This window comes from Chrysemys picta, chromosome 22 (assembly GCF_011386835.1).
Source record: "Chrysemys picta bellii isolate R12L10 chromosome 22, ASM1138683v2, whole genome shotgun sequence".
Lineage (NCBI taxonomy): Eukaryota > Metazoa > Chordata > Testudines > Emydidae > Chrysemys > Chrysemys picta.
Genome location: NC_088812.1, coordinates 20,635,287 through 20,642,768, shown reverse-complemented (window position 1 = coordinate 20,642,768; position 7,482 = coordinate 20,635,287).

The following is a 7,482-nucleotide window of genomic DNA, read 5'->3' as shown; positions in this document are numbered from 1 at the left end:
CCCACTCCCCACCCAGAGCTGGGACTAGAACCCAGGAGTCCTAAATTCCAGGTCCTCCTCCTTGCTCTAACCACTAGACACCACTCCCCTCACAAAGCCAGGAATAGACTCCAGGAGTCCTGTCTCCCAGATCTCCCCTGTTCTAACCACTAGGCCCCACTCCCTTCCCAGAACCAGGGTCCAGTTGCAGGCTCTGGTCTATAGATGCTATGCAGGGCAGAGGGCTGTACCCAATTCTGGGTGTGGGTCAGCAGCACCCCCTGTCTATCGTGAACTGTCTATGTGCTTCAATGCCACTCACAGCACCACAGCACCCTGGTGCCAGATACATAGCGACACCTTCATTCATTTCCTTGCTGCAATTCCATGGGAGGGGAAGGTAGAAAATAGGGAAAAGGTCAAAATGTTCATGTTCGGGCTTGGTTAGGGGGGAAAAGAAACATTTTAACCAAAAAACCCCACAATTTTTGTGAGCAGTTTCTATTGAAAAAGACCATTTTGCTGTGGCAGCATTTCATTGATAACATCCCTGAGAGCTCGGGTACAAACTGCTGGAGCTGGAGTCAAGCTGTCGTGCTCAGCGTTTGCGAGCACAGCGCAGCAGAGTGTTCAGCCCGAGGGGCAGTATCCGGACTGGAGGAGACCTGGACAGGTACTGGCACTGGTGGCATTATGATTATTATGATTTATTGGGTGTATTATGGTAGCGTCTAGGCCCAGTCAGGGCCAAGGCCCCCAGAGTGCTAGGTGCTGTACAAACAGCCAGGCCCTGCCCAAAGAGCTGACTATCTGGGTATAAGACAAGATGCAGACAGGTGCAGACAGAGGCGGGAGCACAAGGAGACAGTCACCAGAGCTGACCCTTTGCAGGGTGAATCTGAACTCAGGGTTTCATGGTCGGCTCATTCAGACACTAAGGACTGGCTGAAATCTTCTCCCCTTGGAAATTTGTCCACCCTAAATCCCAGCTACTAAAGGGTGTTTTAATCTAACAGAGAAAGGCAGAACACGAGCCCATGGCTGGAAGCTGAAGCCAGCCCAATTCTAACTGGAAATAAGGCACAAATGTATGACAGTGCAAGCGAGTGACCATTGGCTCTAACGCCCAAGGGATGGGTGGATTCGCCATCTGCAAACCCAGGCTGGCTGCCTTTCTGGAAGGCACGTTAGCCGAAGACAGGGGAGCTGGCCTGGTGATGTACTCCGGCCTGGGTTGTACAGGAGGGCAGATGATCGAATGGCCCACGCAGGCCTTGAAATCTGTAAATCTATAAGACTGGCTTTGAGGCAGCAGCTGGGAGCAGCAACACCTGCACACAGTGAGTGGAGGTGTGTCTCGGGGGAGGGGGTCTTGTCTTTTGTATTAATATTTCAGACCCCTAAAAATGTCTCAGCAGTGTCCCACTTTCGGATGTTGAAAATTACATGGGGATCTCTCACCCCTTCCACTGAAATGCAGCCAGCTCTGGGGTGATTAAAGCTGCATCACACTGGGGGAAGCATGGATTCTCAGCCCCTACTGATCCCCCAACTCACTCCTTGCAGCACAGTGCCCCTTAGTGCAGCACTGGGGCCAGCAGTGATGGCAAGGAGAGAGCACCCCCTGCTGACTACCCTCCCCCTAGGAGCACCCGGTTTCCCATCCAAGCACTAACCCAGCCCTGCCTAGCTTAGCTGGAGCACTCAGGGAAGCGCATAAGAGGCCAGCAGGAAGCCCTGACAACTGGTGAGAAGCCAGCCCTGGACCCCAGAGCCCCTTGAAAACCCTGCCTGGACCCTCCTGAGAGCCAGAGCCCTGAGGGCATCATCTTTCCAAGGGCTCTCGGCAGCTGTAACCCAGTAGCACCCCCGGTGGGCTCCGTATCTAATAACACCCTAGCCCTAATTTCTTTGGATTGCTGAACAACCAAGCTGGACCATCATGGATCTGGGAGGGCCAAGAGACAGAAGTCAGGGAATGGGACATGGGGCCTTTCCCCTAGGGGGTGCTGGCTCCAGTCCATCTGGCTCAGGGATTGGAGAATGGGACATAGGGCCTTTCCCCAGTAGGGGGTGCTGGCTCCAGCCCGGCCCCAGGGCATGGGCTGTCTGGCCTGGGGAATGGAACACAGGGCATTTCCCCTCAAGGGGGTGCTGGGTCTTAATCCAGTTCTCATCAGGGCAGGGGCATGTTGGAGGGCAGAGACCGGGGTCGGGGAGAAAGCTTGCCTGGCTGCTATCTGGGCTATACCGGGGGGAAGGGAGCTCCAGGCTGGGGGCTGTTAAGGGCATGAATCCTTCCAGCAAGGGCCCCTCTGGGGCATTAAATCCCCTGGGCAGGGGAGCACAGGCTGAGCAGGGTGTGGGCCCCTACCCTCTAATCAATGGGACTAAATTGGCCTGACCAACTCAGCAAAGGACCAGGCCCCAGGGATTGTGACCTTCCTGGCCAGGGCACAGAGGGTTGGACCCCCTGGGTCTGTGCCCCTCCCCCACCTGGCCAGGGGTAGCCCTATAGCATGGTGCCTGCTCTGTCCACCCTTCCCCTCCCCCAGGCCTGAGCTACCCCTGTGGCTGGTTCCCTCACGCTCTGCTGCCCATGGGAGCAGCCAGGAGGTGGGGCCCAAGGGGCTGGGGGAGGACATGTCACCCCTGACCCAGCCACAGGGAGCTCGCGGGGGTGGCCACCAAAACTGTCCCATAGCCCTCTCCCATCCCATACTGGGGTGGTTTCCCCTCTCCTTCCTCTCCCTAGCCTCCCTGCCCCATACTGTGAGGAGCTGTCCCTCTCCCTCCCAGGCTCCCACCAGCCCCACACTGAGAAGGGCCTCTCTCTCTATCCCTCTGCCCCACATCCTCTTCTGCCCTCTACTGTGAAGAGGGGGCTTCCTTTCTCTGGCCAAAGGATGGACTTTCCAAGAGGCAGCATTGGCTAGTGGGTTAGAGCTGGGGCTGGGGGCTGGGTTCTTCTGGGTTCTGTCCCCCCTCTGGGTGGGGAATGCGGTCTAGACAGGTAGACCCAGGATTTGGGGAGTCAGGACTCCTGGGTTCTGTCCCCTCCTGTGGGGCTGCTGTGTCCCAGGCAGACTCTCCCTGCTGTTATTAATAGGCACCGTGTTTGTCAGGGCTGTTGATGCAGGTGGGATCGGGTGTCAGGCCAGGGAGGGTAATCCGAGCCAGTAACGGGATCCCAGCACACCCCATTTATCCATTTGTAGGAACCCCCCAAACACAAATACTACAAGGGCTTTTTTTATAATGGGGGTGGGAGTTGGAACATTAGGAGCAGGCAGGGGACGGCCCCCCAAACTCTGCTGGTGCCCCTCAATCCTAAACTGCAGCTGCCTGCTGTCCCAGCCCTGTGCCCCCCAACCCAGCTCTGCTGGTGCCCCTCACTCCTGACCCGCAACCCCCTGCTATTCCAGCCCTGTGCTCCCCCCAAACACAGCTCTGCTGGTGCCCCTCAATCCCGACCCGCAGCCCCCTGCTAACCCTCATGGGGGGCACTGCTTGCACACACCCCGTGGTGGGGGGGGGGGAGCGGGGAGCACACAGGACTCTTTGTCCAGCCAGAGCCAGAGGAAGCTGCCTGAAGCTTCCACAAACATCCCTGGAATCCCTGCTGGGCCAGGCCACTCCAGCTCCTGGGGGTGGGGGTCTCTTCCCTTCTCCTGGGCAGAATCTAGGGGGAGCTGTCACAGGACTGTATGAGACCCCGCACCCCCACTGAAGGACCTTGGCTTTCCTCCAATCCGGATCCAAATGGCAGGAAGACGGGGTCCAAGGTCCAGATCCCAGGTTCACAGCTGGCTCCGTCTGCAGGGGAGAAGGGAGAGCAGCCCCCCCCCTTTGTGGCTGAGCCACCCCCCTCAATTTTTGGGGCTCGGACAGTCAGAACTTCTCTCTAGGGTTAGCTACACTGACAGAGGCTGGGGCTTGAACCCCGGAATTCTGACTCCCAGCCCCCCCCAATTCTAACCACTAGGCCCTACTCCCTCTCCTAAACTGGGAATAGAACCCAGGAGTCCGGGACGTCTCATCCCCCTGCTCTAACCTGCTAGACCTCCGAAGAGCTTGGGAATGACAAAGCCCCCGAATAGCTATTTTCATCTTCCCCCATCACCCCCACTCCCCCAGTGGGAGCATTTATGGGCTGGCTCCCTCCTCAGCCAGATGGGGTCCCTGGTGCCAGTGCCTCTGCACCAGCCCTCCACGAGCATTTTCCCACGCCCAGCCCCCCTGCAGGGTGTGTGGGGAGGGGGTTAGCTCAGGTGGCTTCAGGGCAGTCGAGTCCCTGGAGGCCGGGAGTGGGGGGCAGGCGGGGTGCACATGGGGGAAGAGGGGATGCCCAGACTGGCTGGAACCAGCAGCCCCCCCCCATCACATGCCACCAGCTGTGCCCAGCTCATCCTGTGGCACTGTCATGCTGGATTCCCTGGCCAGCTCTAACCCGACAAACCGGGTCAGGTTCCAGGGAAGCTGGTGGGTAATTCCAGCAGGGCAGCCCTGCCCTTGGCTCGGGGGGGGGGGGGGGGGATTAAGCTCCAGTGGTTCCCATGAGTCTGGGTTCGCACAGCAGGAGGCTGCCCGGGGGCCCCCAGAGGGTCCCTACCCATGTTCCCAGGGGATCCCATGGGGCTGGACTGCTCCCTAGTACCAGCATGGACCTATGGACCCAGCCAGCTCTGTGTCTGCCCCTCCCTGCCCCCACCAAGATTGGACCCATGTGCTCATCTAGCTCGGTACCCCCACCCCATTGCCTCATCCGCTCCTGTAGGTCATTCCCCGCATGGGTGAGATACAACCTCCCCCCCCCCCCCCCCCCCCCCGCTGAGATACAGGCACAATTGGAGATGGGCCCAACCGCCACGGCCTCTCCAGACGCTCCCAGGGCAGGTGCGCGGCTGCATGGGCCCATGGGTCTGATGAAGGTGCGGGGGGGTGGGGGGGCAATAATGGGTTCATCCCTCCAGGAGTCACCCGTGGGAGCGGCGCCCAGATGCCGGTTCCTTCCCATTGGCTGCCATCCAGCCTGGAGGCGTTTGGCTCCATCAGAGTTCCCAGGAAACCCTGATCATCCAGCCCCCATTTAAATGCGGAAATTAACATCACAGCCCCCCCACCGCTCCGAAATTCCGTCCCCACCCACAGACGCAGCCCTCTGCTGGTGCTCCCCACCCATCTGCACCCCTTCGCCTTCCCCCAATCCATTCTGCCTCCCCTGCCCTGGGCAGAACTCTCCCCCCCCCCCAGCATATGTGCTGGGGCCAACTGGGAGACATCTTCCCCCCCAACCCCAACTCCTAGAGCTGTGGGTGCAGAGGTGCGCAGAGGGTGAGGGGAGGGAAGAGGAGTGGGGGTGGCCAGAGGGGGTGGGGGAAAGAATAGGGGGTGGGAGTGCCCAGTGGGGGCAGGGGAGGGGAACAGGGGTGGGAGTGCCCAGAGGAGGTGGAGGAGATGAGCAGGGGTGGGGGTGCCCACAGGGGGAGAGGATAGGGGGTGGGGGTGCCCAGTGGGGGGAGGGGAGCAGGGATGGGGCTGCCCAGAGGGGGTGGAGGAGATGAGCAGGGGTGGGGGTGCCCAGAGGGGTTGGGGGAGCCCCAAATGGTGCTGGGGCCTGGGAAGATATCAAGGATATTTCTCATTCCCAGAGCGCAATGCTCCCTTGTCAGCCTCTCCCGCCCACCCCCCCTATCCCTTCCCTCCTTTGGGGGTTGTGACTTTTTTAACTCTGGTCCTGCTTTTCCCTCCTGGGGGGGCGGGGGAGCAGCGTCCAGGGCCTGGATCGGGTGGGGGAGGGAGGGCTCAGTCACAGTGCACAGGGGGTGCCTGTCGGGGGTCTTCAGCTCCAGGGAGCAGAGTATGGGGCAGAGCCTGGCTCCCCAGCTGCTCAGATCTCCCAAGAGCAGGGAGCTCACCCCCCTGGTGCTCCCCTCCCCCACATCTGATTCTCCCAGAGGCCCAGGGCTTTTCGATTTTCAGGGGGTGGGGATTGGGAGTCAGGACTCCTGGGTTCCATCCCTGATTGTGGGAATGCTGCCCCTCCGGAGCCCCTGTGGAGGGCTGGGCCTGGGCGGGGCAGGGGGAGTGGAATTCTGTCCTATCCAGGGCACTGCTCTGTTCCCCCCCTGGCCATACTCCCCCCCCCACCCCAGGGGGGGAAGGCTCAGGATTCAGGGCCTGGGTAGGGGGATGCCCTTGAGTTCAGTGGGTTCCCCCCAGGGACAGATCTGACAGGTGGGGGGAGGGGCAAGGGGCAGCATCACCTCCTTGCCCCAGGCAAAATCAATCCCAGCGCTGCCCCCCCACCCCTGCCCTCTGGGTGAGCACATCATCTGGTAATGGAAGGAGTGAGACAATGAGTCCAGCGCCCACTCCCAATGCGGGGGAAGGGGGGATTGCCGCTGGGAGGGGCGGGGGGGGGGGGGATGGGTGCTGGTCCCAAGCCAGAAGCACAGGGTCAAGATTCCTTTTGCCCCTTCCCCCCATCTCCTTTCCTCCACCCTGCAGCCATCCACCTCCCTTCCTCTGTCTGACTCATCTCCATCTCTCTTCCGCTCCCTGCACCCGTTCCCTTCCCCTGGCCTTAGTCCATGGGCCCGAGCCCAACAGATCCCTGCAGAGGGGTTTAGGGCACAAAGGGGTGTGGCTGGTGGGTGTGGGGTCAGATGGTTTGCGGGGGAGGAAAGAGTCAGACTCCTGGGTTCTATTCCCAGCTCTGGGGCGGAGAGTGGGGTCTAATGGGTCAGGGAAGGGGCTGGGAGCCAGCATTCGGAGAGGGGGGAACAGAATTCTGTCCATATATCTGTCCTATCTAGGGCACTGCTCTGTTCCCCCCCTCTGGCCATGCAGCCCTCCACCCCTCCACCCCCGGCCCAGGGAGGGAAGGGCTCAGGGATTCAGGGCCTGGGTAGGGGGATGCCATTGATTTCAGTGGGTTTCCTCCAGGGACAGATCTGACTGGGAGGAGGATTGAGAAGTGGGGGGGAGAGAGAGGGGCTCCAGCTCAGAGGGGAGTGGGCTCTAGTGGTTAGAGCAGAGGGCAGTTGTTTCCCATTATCCCCACAGGAACAAGGAAATGGAGCTGGGATTTCATCCTCTATAAACCTCCTCTCCATGCCTCCCACATCCCCTACTCCTCTGCCCCCCAGCACCCCCAGGAACAATGTCTGAGTCCAGCACCCTCCCCAGTGCGGTGACTTCATCCATGCACGCAGGCCCTGCTCCCAGCACCCCTGGGCACAACAGGGTGGGGTGGGGCAGACTGTGGGTGTGTTTCCTCCGCTTGGGGGCAGAGAGACGGCATAGACCCCTTGGGTCACCACCAGGGCCGGCTCCAGGAACCAGCTTAACAAGCAGGTGCTTGGGGTGGCCAAGGGAGAGGGGCGGCACCTGCAGCAATTCAGGGGCGGCAGGTCCCTCACTCCCTCTAGGAGCGAAGGACCTGCCGCTGAACTGCCGCCGCCGATCGTGGCTTTTTTTTTTTTTTTTTTTCCAATTGCC